This window comes from Girardinichthys multiradiatus, chromosome 13, assembly GCF_021462225.1.
Source record: "Girardinichthys multiradiatus isolate DD_20200921_A chromosome 13, DD_fGirMul_XY1, whole genome shotgun sequence".
Classification (NCBI taxonomy): domain Eukaryota; kingdom Metazoa; phylum Chordata; class Actinopteri; order Cyprinodontiformes; family Goodeidae; genus Girardinichthys; species Girardinichthys multiradiatus.
Window position 1 is genome coordinate 20883467 of NC_061806.1, and position 20074 is coordinate 20903540.

Below are 20074 nucleotides of genomic sequence, written 5' to 3' on the forward strand. Positions count from 1 at the left end.
CTGCTGGAGACCTGAGCCTGGAGTGGAAGTTTACCAGCAAGTCTAGACCAAAATCAATCTGTGAGAAGACTTAAACATTTTAATATTTCTCCCCATCCAATCTGACTGAGTTTGAGCGAATTTGCAAAGAAAAAATGGGCAGGAAATTCAGTCTGTAGATGTGCAAAACCGGTAGAGAAATACCCCCTAAGAGCTGCAGCTGTAATTAGAGCCAAGGTTAGTTCTACAGTGCATTGGCTATCAAGGACTGAACACCATTCATTTTAGATTATTATTTGTGAAAAAAAAAAAGAAGAAAAAGTGAAATTCTTTTGTTGCTATCTAGTGGTGACATTTTGTCTTTGCACCTGTGAGCTAATCAGCTTCCTGCAGGTGTTTTAGTCGTCAGCTGTTCACCATCACCATCATCCTGAGCCTGATAATGAGGGCTGTTTAAAATAAACAGTCTTCTCAAAATAGAAAACAACTAGGGCTCAAAAGTGGCTGCCAACTGCCATCTTTTAAGGACAATCATCACTGGTATGAAGGGAAATATCTTGTTTGTTACTTTGGATATACTGAGGATAAACCAGCTAGAAAATAAATGATGCAGGCAGATGTAATTTATATCCACCAAAACTTTAGTGTAAGAGGATATGAAGATGAAATTCTGCAACCAAGAGAAATCTCCACTTTTAGGGACAGAACTTTATTGCCTAGATATCAATGCTAACCTCCACATGTCACGGTTATCAGAGACTACCTCCAGAATTTAGGAGTGGAGAGAAAAGAATGACCTGCGTGCAGCCCTGACATCATCGCCATTTAATACTTGGGCAATAAGCGTTGGTGTGCTGTTTTTACCATAGGGATCAACACAACCTTATTGGCTGTCTTGTGACAAATGCTACTTGAATATGGGAGGCCATCCCACAGCAGTGTGTGATCCGAATGAGGATGTGCTAGGCTGTTGTTGCTGTGTATGGTTTCGTCAGTTCAATAAACTACACTAAACAAGGGTCGATACCAGAAAAGGCTGTGTTGCATTAGCTGAGAGGATTTGGCACATTTTTCATGGGTGCAACCCACATACTGAAATCAGCTGCTCAAGTCATATGTGCATTTCTTTTAAAAAATGTTTTCCCTATTTAAAGGCAAATGAAGAGGCTTTCCAATAGTATACCAATTACTGCCTTGAAGCATTGCTATATCAAAGATGTCCTCAAACAAACCTAAGCGAACATTTTATTTGCCAAGTTTATTTATATTTTCGCATGTTACAAAGCTCTTAAACCTTTGGCATCTAAAGAATAATTTACAGAGCTTCAAACATCCATGCTGATTAGTCTTTTTTTTTTTTTTTTTTTTTTAATGCTCAGTCAATATGCACCATGTGTTTTTACTCAAAGGATTTTTGTCTCACAGGTGGGTCACATTGGAAATGGAGATTGTGGAACTAATAAGTCTTGGAGCTGAAGTTGTGATGACTAGCATCGCTGTAGGCGAAGCCATAAGTAAATTAGCACCATGCAGAGAATGCAACATTCAGATTACCAATTTTTCAGACCACTACGTTCTCACAAATCCTGGGTAAGGAACTTCCTGTAGCAACCTTTAGGATTTAATGTCTCATTGCGTAAGTTGATCTTCAGTTTTATTTCTTGATGTCCAGGATGTTCCTCTGCAGGGGAGCCTGCATTAGTTCTTTGCCTCCTAAAATTCTACCATCTGGATCTGGAGGTGTGCTTTTTGCCAAGACGACCCTCACAGGACGTGGATTTTCTTGCATTATCACCTATGATCTTCTCAACAGTACCACTGGAAAAACCACTGAGCAAATGGCCGTGTTCTTCAAGGTTCCGTATGATCTAAACTTGAAGGCAAATGAATATGCAGTGGGGGTCTTTGACATTTGCAAGGGTTGTAATGTAAATCTGCATGAAGAAATGGCAAATAAAATGGACAACACATTCATTAGAGGCCAAGCCATGGGCCCCTCTCTGACCCACGTAAACCAAGATGTCACTATAAGTGCTACAATGTCAGATAGCTATTCTTCTGTGATAAAAGTGAATTTGAGCAACAACTAAGAAACATTTGATTTTTTTAACAAATCCCTCAGATAAAATTATTTCGTTTTAGTGGGGAGCAGGAAAAGGCATTAAAATGATTGTCCTAAATCAGAATAAGTGGATAAAACACAACAAACGTGCTTAAAGGATTTAGTTCTAGCAGTAGCACTACTTTGTTAAATTTGCACAAAAGTCATGGTTTAAGGTAAATATCTGAGGCAATTTTTTTTTTTTTTTTCCCCCATTTCACATGTCAAAGATTTTTGCAATATAATTGTAACTGGTGTTACTGATCATGAGCCTTTGCCTTTAATATTTTTTTTTTACCGGACATTTCTTAACTCTTATGTTGAAAGTAATACTGGTTTGTGATTTTCATATCAGAATAAACAAACCTCCAATAGCATTTCTGGTGTGGGTTGTGTGTGGTGTTCTTTTCAGATTTTTTCTTATATTTAGGTTCCTGCAAGATTTTTTTTACCCAACACACCTTGAACAAGGGCTTAGAGCCATGTTTTTGTTTGTCTTTTTAAAGTGGTACACCCTCCTTATCCAACCTGGTTCTGAGGGGAACCTCTAGAAATTACCATACCTGCCAAAGTCTCAGATTGACCCAACAGAACCAACTGCTTGCCCCTTGACCCAGTTCTTGAACTCCATACTATTTAATCCAAGTCCGGATTGCATGAGAGGTGAGAGAACAGCTTGGTCAGACCCCAGTAAAGTAGTCTCCTCAATTATACTTTATCAATTCTGGTGCTGAATGCTGGTTCCAAATTCCTTTTTGCTTTCTCCTCTCAGATTAAAGTAGAGATTAAAATTGAAATTTAGGATGTAAAACCATTTTCTTCAGGCCAGTGAGATGCTGTCTCTTAAGAAAATGTCTTCCTTTCAGCACAAATGAACTTTTTAACTTGAAATTTCATTCTCTAGTCCAAACATTTCCCCTCTAGTAACTTGGAGATTATTTGGATCTCCTGTTTGGTTTTTTGCTCTGTTAATAACTCAATAGATTTTTGTTTGATTAATACATTTATCTATTCTGTTAACTCGTTGATTCTTTTCTTAGACTTCCGTTGAAATGCTAACTGTAGTCTGAATAAATTTGAGTCCTGAGAACTAGACACAAATTTCCTCATGATGTTTTTTTTATTTTATAAAAGTCTTTTCTTTGAAGGGTCAAGAATCCATCTTTTAGATTTTTTTTTTTTTTTTCATTAGAAACTCACTCACTCAAACATGCTGCACAGGCCAGAAATGTATTTTTGCCATTATTGTGGCACCATTTAACAGGTAATAAACAAGATTTCCATTGATGTATCTATTACAAAACATATTGTTGCAATAAAGTATCAATAAAAGTATGACTTTAAATGTGGTTTAAAAATTGGTGATTCAGTCTGTGCTACCAGATTTTCTGTTTTTCTTTTTAAAACCTGATCACCTTTTTGTCTGATAGTTACCATGATCACGTACGGTTAACACGATCAGTTCTTCAGTCTTTTACATGGACACTGATCAGTAGCACATAGCCTGCTATCTCGGTCAAAAAGTAGAAGGTTCCATCAGATAAAACCATGAAGATGGATTTAAGTTTAAAATTATGTTTTTTATTGCAATGCTGCTTTTAAATTTGGAGTTGCTAGAAAATGTTGGAAGTTCATTTAAGACTTAGCTCATCTTGAGCTAGCCATTAGAATCATTGTCTCACAGGTGGGTCACATTGGAAATGGAGATTGTGGAACTAATAAGTCTTGGAGCTGAACTTGTGATGACTAGCATCGCTGTAGGCGAAGCCATAAGTAAATTAGCACCATGCAGAGAATGCAACATTCAGATCACCAATTTTTCAGACCACTACGTTCTCACAAATCCTGGGTAAGGAACTTCCTGTAGCAACCTTTACGATTTATTCTCTCATTGCGTAAGTTGATCTTCAGTTTTATTTCTTGATGTCCAAGATGTTCCTCTGCGCACCTCCAGATCCAGATTTTACCATCTGGATCTGGAGGTGTGCTTTTTGCCAAGACGACCCTCACAGGACGTGGATTTTCTGGCATCATCACCTATGATCTTCTCAACAGTACCACTGGAAAAACCAGTGAGCAAATGGCCGTGTTCTTCAAGGTTCCGTATGATCTAAACTTGAAGGCAAATGAATATGCAGTGGGGGTCTTTGACATTTGCAAGGGTTGTAATGTAAATCTGCATGAAGAAATGGCAAATAAAATGGACAACACATTCATTAGAGGCCAAGCCATGGGCCCCTCTCTGACCCACGTAAACCAAGATGTCACTATAAGTGCTACAATGTCAGATAGCTATTCTTCTGTGATAAAGGTGAACTCAAGCAACAACTAAGAAACGTTTTACCTTTTAAATAAGCATTTTATAATGTTGATTAGACCTTCAACTAGTAGTCCCATATAGTGTTTCAGTATTAACTTCATTGTGGCATGAAGCAGGATGAATTTTATGGTTTTAGGTTGAAGTTACGTGGGTAAAACCACACACCAAACATTCTTCTTAATTTTAGTTTTAGCATTAGTGCTACTTGGTTAAAATAGCTCAAGGATAAAGGTTTACACATGCTCTGTAACTGAAGATGACAACTGCAGTGTTTTGGATTTATGCTCTGTAGCTTCCTGCTATAGGATTTCTGTCTAATTGCTGCATTGTACTTTTTTTACACCCAAAACTGGCTGGTTTGTCCTTTTTACATCAAAATAAAGACAGCTCCAAGGGTATTTTTGCTATGTTTTTTGAGAGTTTTTATTAGGTTGGTTGACCCTAATGAATAAATATGCCACAGCAAAATGACCTCATTTACTATATGTCACAGTAATATCCCTCCACTCTATTCTCAGTGGAGAAGAGAAATCCTCAGCTTGATTTGAAAACTGGATTTGTTCCTCTCTTTTTTTGCAAAGAGAATAGGGGAGGAATTTTACTAAAGTAAATGGCTCAGGATGGGAGGCATTAATGGACAGAGTAAGTGCCAGAATGAGACGAATACTGAAATCTGACCTTTAAAACAGATTGCTTCACAGTCCTCTTTTCTGAAACATTGAAAACCTTGCAAAAGTACCAATACCCCTGGAACTTTTTCACTTCTACAACTATGAACTTCATTGGGACGTTATGTGATAGACCAACACAAAGCACATCATTATTGTGAAGTAGGAGGAAAACAATACATGAAACCACGATCCCCATGGTGAAACATGGTGGTGGTGGCATCATGCCACATGGGAGGCTGTTTTTCAGGAAAGCTGGTTACATGGAGAAGCAGCTTTCAATTCTTATTCTCCATTAATCTGGAACGAATTTCCAGAAAACTGCAGAAATGCTGAAACCCTGAGTCTGAGGATAAAACCCCCCTTGTTTAGAGTTGCCTTTGATTGTTCTATTAAAACTAATAACTGAAACATTAAATTTCAGTCTGTAGTCCAACTGTTATTAACATTTCTTTATAATGTCACTGCAAAGTACTTTTTATGTGCTTTTATATAGGAAATATGTTCATTTTGTAAAACGCATTAAATTGTGTTGATGCTAAAGTATGCTGTACAAATGAACTTGCTTTGCCTTATAAGTCAAATCCAAAACTGAGTGGAAATGTGTCTCTGTAACAAATTCTAAATGAATGTGTCTCTCATCAGCAAAGCAACTAGTGAGTTAGAGCAGTGAAATAATAATTTCTCACATTTTTGCAGAGTTTGTTTTTGTCTGATTAAATTAATTTCCCCAGGATTCTGTAAACCACAAAAGATTTTGGGACCAACAATGGAATGCAGTTTAAATTAGACAACAATGTTGATCTTATTTCAGGCAAATTAATGCTGGCCCCAAAAACATTTTTTTTTTCTGAAGATCAGAACACTTGGTTTATAGTTTTTAACTAAAGCAGAAAAGTTTTACATTAGCCCAAATGATGCATGGCTAAAAGGGTTTGGAATTTGCATTCGCACAAGCTAAAGTAAGTAATTTATGTTAGTACTTCCTGGTTTTATAGTTTTTACCCTTTCTTTGTCCATATACCTGCTGTAACACCTCAACAGCTCAGTGTTAAAGAGGAGGGTCAGATGGCAGATGACCTCATTAGTCTAATCTGTCTTGTACTTTCAACCTTAGGAACGTAACACACCAGGGCTTAATGTACACTGAAAACCCCTAAATACTGTTCAGGGTAGGTCTAGTCAAATCCCATATTTTAGCCGACATTAGTCAGCTGATTCAGCTCAGTTAATCTTAGGCAACATTTTAGTACATTTTAAGGAAAAAAAATGAACTAAAGCACTCATAAGAAGGGTAACATTTAAACTGAAGTTAAGCCTATGATTGGTTGTGTCTATCACATTGTCTTGAATGCTGTACTCTATTCTAAGATGAAGGGGAAAGTAAACGTTCCAATATTCTCTGTACAAATCTGTAACAGACTCAAATTTAACACAATAGCCCACCAAACACCAGGACAACTACCTTTGACATTTTGCTGTTCTTTTTGCATTGAGACATTTTGCTTATTTTTTCATCTTCATTCTGCCTTTTAAAATGACCTAAAACACTAATAATAATGCAGTCACACTTTATAAGTTATAAAGAAGCAGCTCAAGTAGTATTTTTTTAAAAGGCACAACAACAAAAGCCAAATAAGATTTTATTTTTCTTCATATGATTAGTTTTCAGTCAGTGTGTAAAATTGCGAAATTTATGAAACCAGACATTAAAAGAATTGATGTTTTCAGTAATTGATTGGCTTCTGTATACAGAAACTAAAAATTACAAAATGACAGCTATGCAATCCCCATTATAAAAAAGAACATGCTTTTGGTTTATTTTCTTATTATTTTATCATTTATTTTTATCATTCTCTACCTGTCATATCTGAGCTCATCAGCTTCCTCTTCAGGTGTCAATAATTACCAGCTGCTACCAATAACCTGGAGCTCACTAACTTAACTGTGAGAAACCAGAATGGCAGTGAGTTGCTCTCTGCAGGAAACGAGATGTCCGATGGGCGCTGGACATGGTTTGAAGCAGCTGCTTAAGGTACAACATAGAAAATCAAACTGTTTTGAGGTTATTCTTACTGTGCAAATAGCTTTATCTAGGTAGAAAATCAAAACTTTAAAGTTTTTAGAAAAAAATAAGTATTTGAAGTGCAAAAGGTAAAGCTTAGCTTTAGTTATTGTGAAACCGTTTAACTTCTGTTTCTGTTAGCTTTAACCTATTGTAGCAGTCTCTCTGGTGTTCCTAACTTGTTTATCTGCCAAATTAATCTGGTCCCACAAAAACTTAACATGACGCCCTCACCAAAACAATGATGTATCTTAAGGGTTTAGGACCACAGGAGTTATTTCTGTCATCATATTTACACCTTGCACAGGTCATTTTCTTGCTTTACAAGACCATACTTTGTCAACTCAAGGATTTCTAAAACAAAATCCAGTTAATGTTTTAAATTTTGAAGTTCTGGTGTAATTATTAACCCTCAGTTTGCATTGAAACATATGATAGACTTTGACCAATAAAAACCGTTCCTGAAATTAAGCTATAAATTATTTTCACCTTTTTGATGGAAACCAGACTTTAAAGAATTGGTTTATTTAGTTTTGTATATACAGTAAATAGTTGAAAGTTGAGAGGATGGCGCAGTCAGTCGTGAAAGGCGATCGGAGCATCCGTATTGTTAGTAATCTGTCCACTAAAAGCCTCCTGGTCACTAAATGGTTAAATTGAATTAAATTTGAATGTACAGCAAAACTAATTGGTAAAAATGGAGATCAAATATCCATTTTAAATTTCTTTTGTTAAATAAAATAACAGCTGTTACCAAATGTTACTTTTATGTGACTTTGTAGGCTTTTATAAAGGTTGATCCTCTTATACTCTGTTTATTTCGATTAGTACTCTGTATGATAAGAGATAAACTCCATTTAAAACAGTGTCTCTGTTGCATCATCAAGGTTTAAAACAAATATCTTGAAAGTACACTGATAACGGGTCCCCAAAAGCTAATCGGGAGATCTTTTGTTACTAATCAGTAAGAAAATTCTCAGTGTTTAAAATTAACCAATAATCTTTTTAACTGCTGTAACTTCCAATAAATGTGATCTTATTTGATCTTATGATCCTCTAAATGACTGTGCATCTTCTCTATTTCAGTCATCTCCAGTACTCTGGGTCCTTTAAGGACCAGCACTCATCACTATAGATGGAGATTATGGAAGCAATAAGCCTTGGAGCGGACCTTTTACAAACCACCTTCGATGTGACTAGGGCTATAAATAAATTGTCACCTCGTCGGCAGTGCAGCATTCACATCACTAATTTTTCAGATCGTTACACTCTGGAGAATCCTAGGTAGGCATCTTCCTATATTTGTGTTTCCTTTGCAAACTGACTGTAATTCTTCTTTGATTGTGAACGGATCAGGACATACTCGTGCAGAGGAAGCTGTGTTGATCCTTTGCCTCCAAGAATTCTACCATCCTCGTCTGGAGGCGCAGTGTTTGCCAAAACGCCCCGCACTGGACGTGGGTTTTCTGGCATCTCTACCTACGATATCCTTGATACCTCCACAGGGGAGGCCTCTGAGCAAATGGCTGTCATATTCAAGGTGCCATATGACTTGCACTTTAAGGCAAACGAATATGCCATAGGAGTGTTTGATGTCAACCAGAGGTTCAAAAAGTATCTTTATGAAAATATGAAGAAGGAAATGGAAACAACAGCCACTAAAGGCCAAGCAAAGGGCCCCTCTTTGACTTACAAGAGCCAGAATGTTACTATCAGGGCCTCAATGTCCGATTGCACTGCTCCTGTTATAAAGGTGCATGTAAGTGATGCCTAAGAACCATAATTATTATCTGGATCATACTTAAATGCGAGCAATAAACTAGCAACTGTTTGGCTGAATTAATGACCAACGGGCTTTTCCTTTTTTTTGCGGAATATTTCTAGATGGACATGAGGAAGAGTTTGACACTAGTAAACAGTAACTTAACTCCTTAACATTCCCAGGTCACGTTTGGGAGGGGAAAACTTGGATAAGTATTTTACTAAACATGTTAAAACTGCTTAGATTGCAAAAACTGGATTAAACTTGAAACACTTTGTAGGCCATCAGAATAGGACACTATTTGATAGTTCACATGCATTTGTTCTCACAGCAGGACTTTGGCTTTGATAATAGAATACAAAGCTGCACCCAAATTAATTCGCCTGAGTGGTGTCTTGTCTGTCTTTAGACTTTTGATTTTGGCTAATTTGAAAATTAGTTCCCCTCTGTGTCTGCACTCTGGTTTTGCTGACTTTTCCTGTTTTGATTTGACTGCCATAATTGATGCATTGCTTTTTACTTTTTTGTTTTTACTCCTGCTTTTCTCATTTGAAAAGCCTTGAGGGAATTGTTTATCCTGCCCACATTAGAAATAAACTAACCCTTTTTACAATTTCATGTGGTTGAGTTTCCTCAATATTTTAATTTTAACAGGTAAAGTTTGTATATTGAGATTGCTTTTTACAAGTTTTTAGGTCTTTATAAGTTCTTTTTAAATAAGGCAGCTTTTCAACCATAGAAAATCCTCACAGGAACAGGTTTTAGAAAGGTCGGCTCATTGTAATTAAATACATAATATAGTATGTTTAAGCTTGGAATTTGTAATTTTGCTGATTGTAAAAGCAAATTCTTTTTCAAAATGCAAAATCCATCAATGGCTTTGCCATATTTTGGCCTGTTTTATGCATGTACTTGCAAAACGTTATTTTGATGATAGATTTTCAAAGCGTTCTCTGATGAAAGATGATGTCCAGATGTGACACTGATGGCTAGACATAAAAAAACCACTTTAAAAAGTGAAACTTGTACAAATTCATTGCACACATTGGTCTACTTCCACCTGCCAGCAAAATAACCCAATCACATAGCAGTCACTTAATACATTTATGCTTCTAGATGTGGTGAAGACCATATGTTGAACGGGCAAGAAAGAAAAATTGCAGCCGTGAACATAGCAGTGTTGTTGGCCTCAGACGGGCTGGTCTGAGTATCTCAGAAACTGCTGAACTACTGGGATATCCACCATCTCTGAGTGGCGACTGTGGGGTAGATGAACATGCCTTGTTAATGACAAGTCAGAAGAGAATGGACCGGCCATTCCATGTGTTGTGATTATGAATATATTAATATTTAATATTAATACTTTAATATTTTATTAAATATTTTGGTCTGTTAAGGGTTGTCCTGTGAATACCAGCCCAATAAGGCGGTGGTATTAGGACAAAATTGAAAGGGATGAGCCAAGCTCTGACATTATTGAACAGCAAACTCTGCACACACATGGAATGAATTCACACAATTTCTTAAAATACAAGAATTAACAAAAAACAAGTAAACTCAAACATATTTCAATCAACAAACTCTTTACTATGCTAAACAATCCAACTAAACTACCAATTAAATGAAAGAATAAGGAAGACTAATGGGCTATGTACAATATAAACAAGTTGATCAAAGATGGTTGAAAACCATGACTGCAAGAGTGATGCAATATTACCATGTAATGTTATTTATGTTTGAGAACCACTGATTATCTTGAAGTTAAGTTAGTCTTGGAACTAACTTAGGCAATAATCAGCATACCTTTAGTTAACCCTTCACAATGCAAGATCAGATAAAATATTTTAATAAAATAATATCTTAAACAATGATTTGCGGAATAAAACCAACCTTCTGGATGACCAATTCTCAACGGTGTTCAATTAGCTGCCTTTATTAAAATAATATTTAAGGAAATATTTTGAATAAGAACCAAATCTTTGAGAAATTCGCTTAATTGTGTTGCTTGGTTATCAAGTTTAGTAAAATAATATTTAGGGAAATATTATTTTGCTAGATTGAAAACTAACAACCTTTTTGGTAGGTAAATGATCTTTAGCAATCAAACGTGTTTTTAGCTGTTAGCAGTTGAAGCTAACAAAAGAAGCTTATAGCTTATCAGAATCAAACGCATACCTTTAAAATACCATTAATAAAAGGGTTAAAATGCATAAGCATGGACGGCGCGTTATGGCCGATCTTCTGTTTAAAATCACCCTTTTAAATAAAGTTTGTCTTAACTTAAAAAAAACAACAACACAAACACAGAACACACAAACTGAACACATGTGCTGAACAGATAATCAGCTAGCACTAAGATGGCTGAGTTTTCAACACAAACAAAACCAAATGTCATAAAACAAAAAAATGTTTAGATTCTATCATTCTAAACTACTTCTCTCGTGAACCGTGCTGAGGAAAAGTTGTCCGGGGTGACGAAGTTGAGGAAAGCTTCCACAGTGAACAAAGAGTTAACTTGCTAACCTCCGTAGCTGTGGGGTTGGGTGGCTCAATCTGCCAGGCCGGCTGAACTGCACGTTACTGCTGTAACCACGGTGATGCGGCCCCATTGTCTTTCCTTCAGGCCGGGAAAACTGCTCCACTCGGCGTCGTAGAGACAGGGTCTCTGCTGGGAACTCTCTATAACACAGTTTGCTTCTGTAGACCTCAGAGAGAAAGTCAAGCAACGCTTGTACCTTAATTACCCCCGTTCATGAATGAATACCAGCAATTAAACAGCAATTCATTCCTACTTAACTTAGTGCATATGATCACGTGATCGTGTGACACTCTTGGATCCAGTTTGAAGAGTTATGTCTGTTTGCCTGTAAAGAGACATTAGCGCACTGTGTCCCTCCATCCAGCTCTGCTGGGGACCTGCGTGGAAGAGATCAGTTTGTTGCAAAAGCGGGGTTTTTATTTGGACAGTGACGTCACAGGAAGTCTGCTGTTATTCCCTGTTTATGGCTGTGCTGGAAGTAGGTTAATGCGATTTATAATGAAAGTTCCAGAAAAGTTCGTACTGACCTTTCATTTTGTATCCATGGCTGGGGTCCCAACACATGATAATGGACGACAACCAAAGTATGCGGAACGCCATCTCTAGATGCACAGGTCAAATTCTGAAACAGGTGGGCCACAGCAGCAGAAACACCACAAAGGATGTAGTTCCCATCAATTATTTTCTTGGAACACTTTGGGCCCTTTATTATCAGTTGAGCATCGCAAGCCGCGGCTTACACAATTATTGTTTTTGAGGATGTCCATTCTCCTATGACCATGGTGTACCCAGCTATTGATGGCTTCTTCTAGCAGGATCATGCTAATTTTAATCCAATGGCCTTCACAGTCACCAGATGTCACTCCAACAGAGCATTTTTGGCATGTGGTGGAACAGGAGGTTTGCATCATGGTTGTGCAGCTGACAAATCTGCAGCAACTGCATGAAGCTTCAAAATTAATATGGACCAAAATATGTTATTTGTTTTGACATGTTGTTTAAACACTGTCAATAATAATCAAGGCCATTCTGAAGACAGCAGGGGGTCCTACTCCAGGTTAGCAAGTTTTTTCTAATAAAGTGGGTGGGGTGGGCGGAGTCTTGATTGGATGTAGCCGTCTATCAGTTTCTAATGTTTCCTAGATGGCTTACAGGCATGTTGAAGCCATCTAGAAAACACTAGAAACTGTTAAATGGCCCATCGCCAAACAAGATTCAACTACGGAATAAACACGTGGTACACATTATTTTATAGAATTTATGTGTGTTTTTGTTTAAGTCAGTTAAAAGACCCTCTTTTTTAATTACCTCTAGACCATTGTACAGATTTTTTGGGGTGGTATAATCTAGAAAATCTCCAATTTTTAAAACATACACATTTATATGAACATGCAAAAACACTTAAATTATGAAATGCATTACAGTCCTCAACACTTGATATCTTCCTGGCCTACTCAGTATGCTTTCTGAACACATCAAAATGTATGTCTTTTTATATGGATTTAATGCTGTTATCCAACTTGTAAAGTGGTTTTTGAAATAATTTGTGTCTGAACGGGGAGTTTCAAGAGACGCAGAAGCAAAGGCTTGGTCATTTACTTCTAAAGGTATCAGGAGTTTTATTTGCTGCTTTTGAAAGGCAACTTTATTTTACATGACCATTTATTTGAGTTTACTTTGCATTTGTAAATACTTAGAAAGGTTTAAATTTGATTAGAATGTGCAGTGGAGAGGGCTGGCCTTCTTACAATTCATTTAGTTGAGAAGCAAAAGGGGTGAACGAGACTTTGAACTACATTCTGTGGTAGATTTGTGGTAAACGAGCTACTGTGAGAACTTTAGACATACAGGTCCTTCTCAAAATATTAGCATATTGTGATAAAGTTCATTATTTTCCATAATGTAATGATGAAAATTTAACATTCATATATTTTAGATTCATTGCACACTAACTGAAATATTTCAGGTCTTTTATTGTCTTAATACGGATGATTTTGGCATACAGCTCATGAAAACCCAAAATTCCTATCTCACAAAATTAGCATATTTCATCCGACCAATAAAAGAAAAGTGTTTTTAATACAAAAAACGTCAACCTTCAAATAATCATGTACAGTTATGCACTCAATACTTGGTCGGGAATCCTTTTGCAGAAATGACTGCTTCAATGCGGCGTGGCATGGAGGCAATCAGCCTGTGGCACTGCTGAGGTCTTATGGAGGCCCAGGATGCTTCGATAGCAGCCTTTAGCTCATCCAGAGTGTTGGGTCTTGAGTCTCTCAACGTTCTCTTCACAATATCCCACAGATTCTCTATGGGGTTCAGGTCAGGAGAGTTGGCAGGCCAATTGAGCACAGTGATACCATGGTCAGTAAACCATTTACCATTGGTTTTGGCACTGTGAGCAGGTGCCAGGTCGTGCTGAAAAATGAAATCTTCATCTCCATAAAGCTTTTCAGCAGATGGAAGCATGAAGTGCTCCAAAATCTCCTGATAGCTAGCTGCATTGACCCTGCCCTTGATAAAACACAGTGGACCAACACCAGCAGCTGACACGGCACCCCAGACCATCACTGACTGTGGGTACTTGACACTGGACTTCTGGCATTTTGGCATTTCCTTCTCCCCAGTCTTCCTCCAGACTCTGGCACCTTGATTTCCGAATGACATGCAGAATTTGCTTTCATCCGAAAAAAGTACTTTGGACCACTGAGCAACAGTCCAGTGCTGCTTCTCTGTAGCCCAGGTCAGGCGCTTCTGCCGCTGTTTCTGGTTCAAAAGTGGCTTGACCTGGGGAATGCGGCACCTGTAGCCCATTTCCTGCACACGCCTGTGCACGGTGGCTCTGGATGTTTCTACTCCAGACTCAGTCCACTGCTTCCGCAGGTCCCCCAAGGTCTGGAATCGGCCCTTCTCCACTATCTTCCTCAGGGTCCGGTCACCTCTTCTCGTTGTGCAGCGTTTTCTGCCACACTTTTTCCTTCCCACAGACTTCCCACTGAAGTGCCTTGATACAGCACTCTGGGAACAGCCTATTCGTTCAGAAATTTCTTTCTGTGTCTTACCCTCTTGCTTGAGGGTGTCAATATTGGCCTTCTGGACAGCAGTCAGGTCGGCAGTCTTACCCATGATTGGGGTTTTGAGTGATGAACCAGGCTGGGAGTTTTAAAGGCCTCAGGAATCTTTTGCAGGTGTTTAGAGTTAACTCGTTGATTCAGATGATTAGGTTCATAGCTCGTTTAGAGACTCTTTTAATGATATGCTAATTTTGTGAGATAAGAATTTTGGGCTTTCATGAGCTGTATGCCAAAATCATCCGTATTAAGACAATAAAAGACCTGAAATATTTCAGTTAGTGTGCAATGAATCTAAAATATATGAATGTTAAATTTTCATCATGACATTATGAAAAATAATTAACTTTATCACAATATGCTAATATTTTGAGAAGGACCTGTATTCACCATTCCACCATTTTTTTCTATAAAACTTTTTCTCAAGAGCTGTGTACGACTGCACATTGCATTAATGTCACTTTGCATATTTTTGTGCTTTTTCAACCTGAAGGTGCCTGCTTTAAGTTTAAATGTTCGCAAAGGTGATGTCGTGGTGGATTTTGTGGAAACTTGACTAGAGGGTACGGAAAGTGTCCTGGACACTGGCACAGAAATTGCTGGTGTAGTACCAGGAGGGGAGCATGTTGAGTCTGCCCTGAGCCTTGCAAAATGCGGGGCCGAGGCAGCCCAAACAGTTTCTATTGGCTCCAAAGCTGCTAATGCACTACAGATGCCTCGCCAATGCTCTATTCAGCTCAAAAATTACAATTTCAACACACATTGTTAAATCAATATGTTTGTTCTTTTTGTGTTTTATAGCTTTTTCCTCAATAATGGAAGCTGCCTTGCTGATTTGCCACCAACAATTCAACCCTCCTCATCTAGTGAAGCCGTCTTCACCAAAACTCTAAATGTAATAAAATCATGTGCTGGCATCTTTACTTACGACCTCCTCAACAACACCATGTTTTCAGAGAAATCAGCGGTCTCGTTCGTGGTGCCTTTTGACCTTAACAGGAAGTCCATCATTTATGGAGTGGGAATCTTTGACAGCAGTAAGGATTGCAGTGAGGATTGTTTTAATGAAATGTTAAATACCACAAACACAATTTTTGCCTGGGGCAAAGCCAGAGGTCCAATTCTGAAACATGAAAGCCAAAATGTCACCATCTTGGCAACAATGTCAGACTGCAACACCTCAGTTATGAAGTTGGAAATAAATGAAGAATAAGATAAGATGCCAAAGTAGATTCTGGCTTTATTTTTGATTTGTTGTTTGTAGTAATGTATAAAGTAATACTAGCGTAACCTGCTACACTAGTTTTTGCATTCCTGTTGTTGCATTTTTGCTTTTAAAACAATCCATTTGATGCTGTGGGCTAAACTGTGTAATCCTTGCTTTGTTTAGTTCCTGGTTGTTATTCCTTAATACAATTAGTAGTAAAAAAAGAGAAAAAAACCAAAACGCTGTCAAGATCTTGCATAAAACATGCAGTTTGATCTGGAGCTGAAAATGTAACTTTGCATTTGTGTAGAAAGTTGTGTTAGATCTATAAATCTTGTTTTTGTGATCATATTTTTGTAAACCTTGTCATTCAATGATTATCTAAAGGCACATTTTGCAGGACACAGATGTTAAACTTTTTTTTTACTATTCATCACCTGTTTTGAGTCTTATGTTAGCATTTAGCTCAAATTAAGCTCACTGAAAAACAGTAAATTCGCAACATTTTCAGAATAAGTTATTTTTCATATAACATAAGAAACACCGAAATGTATTTTACAACTGTTTTTAGTTTCTTTTATTTTGGCTTTGAAAATAGGTGGAAATAATCTTTTAATATTTGTGAGATGCCTTGGAAAGGATGTAATAAAATGGTAATAAAATCTTATGAGATACTTAACCAACTTGGCTTGTTTGAAACTGTCACATGAAGTTTGTATAGAGCAGAAACATATACACCTGCTTGCTTTTGCCTTCTATTAAGGCCAATTCATAAAGCATCTTTTTTGAGACATTAAAGATTTAAATACAAAATGTGGAACCTTGAACTTGAGAACAACAAAGTGGGTTTATGAGACTGTTTCCGTTTGAATCTCAGACCTAAACTATTGTGTAACTGCTTGGATGGATCTAAGGGATCTTGGCCTGATGTAATACCTGCAATTCCGCTATATCTCAAAAGTTAGTGTTGGGGTTAACCTCAAATAAGACAATATCTGTCACAGAGTAAAAATGATCTACTAGATTGTAACCTTGTAATGTAACATAGTTTTCTGGAAAATGGATTAAGCTTTATGTAATGTAAAATACATGATTTAGGATTAATTTGAAATGAGCTTTAGGATTGGTTAATCTTATTGTGTTCTTTCAGCTTTGGTCCATTACAAGGTCTAGAAATGTAATGCAAGTTATTTTTTGGAACCAAAAGGTTTTGTTTTGACTGTGAACCTTTGGCTTGTTTCCGTATAAATGAGTTACATAAATCAGTTTACTGTAAAAGACAAAAAGAAAAAAAGACTATCTTATTTAGAGGCTGCACGGTGGTGCTGTTGGTAGCACTGTTGCCTTGCAGCAAGAAGGTCCTGGGTTCAATTCTCGGCCAGGGGTCTTTTTGCATGGACTTTGCATGTTCTCCCAGTGCATGCGTGGGTTCTCACCGGGTACTCTGGCTTCCTCCCACAGTCCAAAGACATGCCTGTTAGGTTAATTGGTCTCTCTAAATTGCCCTTAGGTGTATGAATGAGTGTGTGCTTGGTTGTTTGTGTGTTGGACTGCGATGGACTGGCAATCTGTCCAGGGTGTACCCAGCCTCCCGCCCATAGACTGCTGGAGATAGGCAATAGCTTCCCTGTGACCCACTAGGAAATAAGTGGTAGAAAATGACTGTCAATCTTAAGTACAGCTTCAGGATCTTACAACATCCTCTGAACAAAATCAGAGTTTTTCTTTAGCAATTTGTCAAAGTGTGAACACTTTAATGCCTTCCTGAGGTTATCTCTTAGCATATTAGCATAGCTACCAGTTTATAGGTGACCTTTGAAGTTTTATTGATATAGAACATGTCCTAATGATTGGCTGTTGTTGCAAGTCCATAAGTAAGTAATTAAAACAGCCAGCAAAGCCTTAGTAATTAATGCTGGAATTTCAGGAGATGCATTCCAAGGTGACAGCTTAATGAAGGTGCTCTGCAAAATTCTTTGCCTAGTTTTAAACCTGGCAACTTTTAGGTGTTTCTCATGCTCAGTAAATGCCAATGTTAACAGATAATTAAACCTTTAAAATACTTGCTGCCAGATTATTGGCCTACGATAATTTATATACACCAGGTTGCCAGAAGGTCCACAAACAAAGTGGCTCATGCACAAGATAGACAATAGAAACGAGCAAAGCAAAACTTTGGAAATTGGTCTGTTCCAAGTTGTTTTTTCTTTTGGACGTGGAAATAAAACCTAAAATGGAGGGCCAAGGAAGCATCCTGAGCAAATACTTGAACTGCCTAAGTGGACTAAACTCCACGCTTCTCAAAAACAAAAGGCTGCACCCAACCCCCCTGGGGAGTAAGTTCACTTCATTTGCTTGTGTCTAAGATCCCGTTCTTTTGTCCATAATCCAATTCTCATGAACAAAGATGAACATCAATGAACCGGCAGATGGGGACTTTTACTTTTTGTCTCAATCTTTTTTAACTGCAACTGACCAGGACTGTGTCACGGCAAAAGAGACCCCCATCCATCCATCCGTCCATCTGTCGTTATAAAAACGTTATATCTGTTGAAAAACTACTGATGCATATAGCCCTGAAACCAGTTGGGCCTCCTATGTAGGTCTAAGCCAGGTCTCAAATGGATATTGACAAAACTGGTTGAAATGGATTTCACCATGAAAACATGAAACTTGAAAACACCAAATCTGGTTTCACATCCAATCCAAAGCAGGATAAACGTTTTTGGACCAGCTGTTTGTCTAACACTTCAGTACATGGTACAGTCAACATGTACGTGTGCGTATAGTTGTTTGAACCGTCAATGACACCCAGCTGAACTGAGTTTCTACTTCCAGCACCTATAAAAGAGCACAGCATTCATGTGTTATTAATGTAGATCAAACTTGGTGTCGTTCATCTCACATTTGGTTAGACAGGTGAGTCGACATGTAATGAAAATTACTCTTAACTATTACGTTGTACATGAGAGAACCTAGTTTCTCAGACCAACTTGTGCCTGTTGGTTCTTTCACTGTACTGCTGCTTATTATGGTATATTTTAAGAGTTTAACACCAGGATGTTCCTATTAGCCAGCTAAAATACTGAATTCCTGCCTCTGAGGTAATAGATAATTTAAGCAGAGTGAGACAGTGGGACAATAACTTTAATGAAACCTAAGAAGAACGCAAAACATGTATGTTGAAGTTAGTCAGTCAGTCGTTTTCTACCGCTTATTCCATAGTGGGTCGCGGGGGAGCTGGCGCCTATCTCCAGCAGTCTATGGGCAAGAGGCGGGGTACACCCTGGACAGATCGCCAGTCCATCACAGGACAACACACAAACAACCACACACACTCATTCATACACCTAGGGGCAATTTAGAGAGACCAATTAACCTAACAGGCATGTCTTTGGACTGTGGGAGGAAGCCAGAGTACCTGGTGAGAACCCACGCATGCACAGGGAGAACATGCAAACTCCATGCAGAAAGACCCCAGGCCAGGAATCAAACCCAGGACCTTCTTGCTGCAAGGCAACAGTGCTTCCAACTGCGCCACCGTGCAGCCTTGTTGAAGTTAGTCTTTATAGGTTAATTACAATTAGATTTTTTTTGTCTAGGATTTCATGATTATACTATATTATACCATACCATACTATATTTATTTTATAGATCTGTGATTTCTGATTCAAATTATTTTAAAGAAGGTCCCCCTGAATACCCATGAATGATGCACATTAAATAGGTATCACTTGGAGCATTATTTTGTGTTTTCCAACCCTTTGTGTCATAATGTCTAAACAGGTGCTGGCCATAATGAACATTACTGGTCCTATCAGCAGTGCAGTTGGAAATATCAAAACTCCGTGAAGGTTTAAGCTGGAAAATTGCACTTCAAATTACACACTTTCCAACCCCAGGTACCTTTAAATTATTCTCACTATATATTTTCTAAACTTAAAAGGCATGCTAATCTCCAAAAGTTCATGCTTTTCTGCATGGTAGGGTTTACCTTGACAACGGATGCTGCACTGTTCCCTTGTCACCCACCATTCGACCCTCTGAACTTGATGAAGCTACCTTCAGCAAGAAACCAAGCACTGCCCAAGGATCAATTGGTATCTTCACTTACGACCTCCTCAATAACTTGACTAAAACCTCCTCTGAGAAAGTTACTGTCTTGTTCGTGGTGCCCTTTGACCTCAACTTTAAGTCCATTGTTTGTGGCGTTGCAATTTTTGGTGGTCGGGCTAAGTGTAACCAGGATCTCTTTAAAGAAATGTTCGAAACCACAAACACAAATTTTGTCAGAGGCAAAGCAAAGGAATCAGGTCTGACACATGAAAGCCAAAATGTCACCTTCATGGCTACGATGTC

The 20074-nt window shown here is 37.9% G+C and overlaps 2 long non-coding RNA genes across 2 annotated transcripts; both read left to right on the forward strand.

The window, feature by feature from the left end:
- The first annotated feature begins 403 nt into the window (after window positions 1-403).
- LOC124879759 lies at window positions 404-2457 on the forward strand. The gene is made up of 3 exons (XR_007041114.1): window positions 404-519; window positions 1405-1569; window positions 1652-2457. It is a non-coding gene; the product is annotated as an uncharacterized LOC124879759 (long non-coding RNA).
- A 4491-nt stretch (window positions 2458-6948) lies between these two features.
- LOC124879604 lies at window positions 6949-9508 on the forward strand. The gene is made up of 3 exons (XR_007041059.1): window positions 6949-7103; window positions 8220-8417; window positions 8490-9508. It is a non-coding gene; the product is annotated as an uncharacterized LOC124879604 (long non-coding RNA).
- The last annotated feature ends 10566 nt before the right edge of the window (window positions 9509-20074 follow it).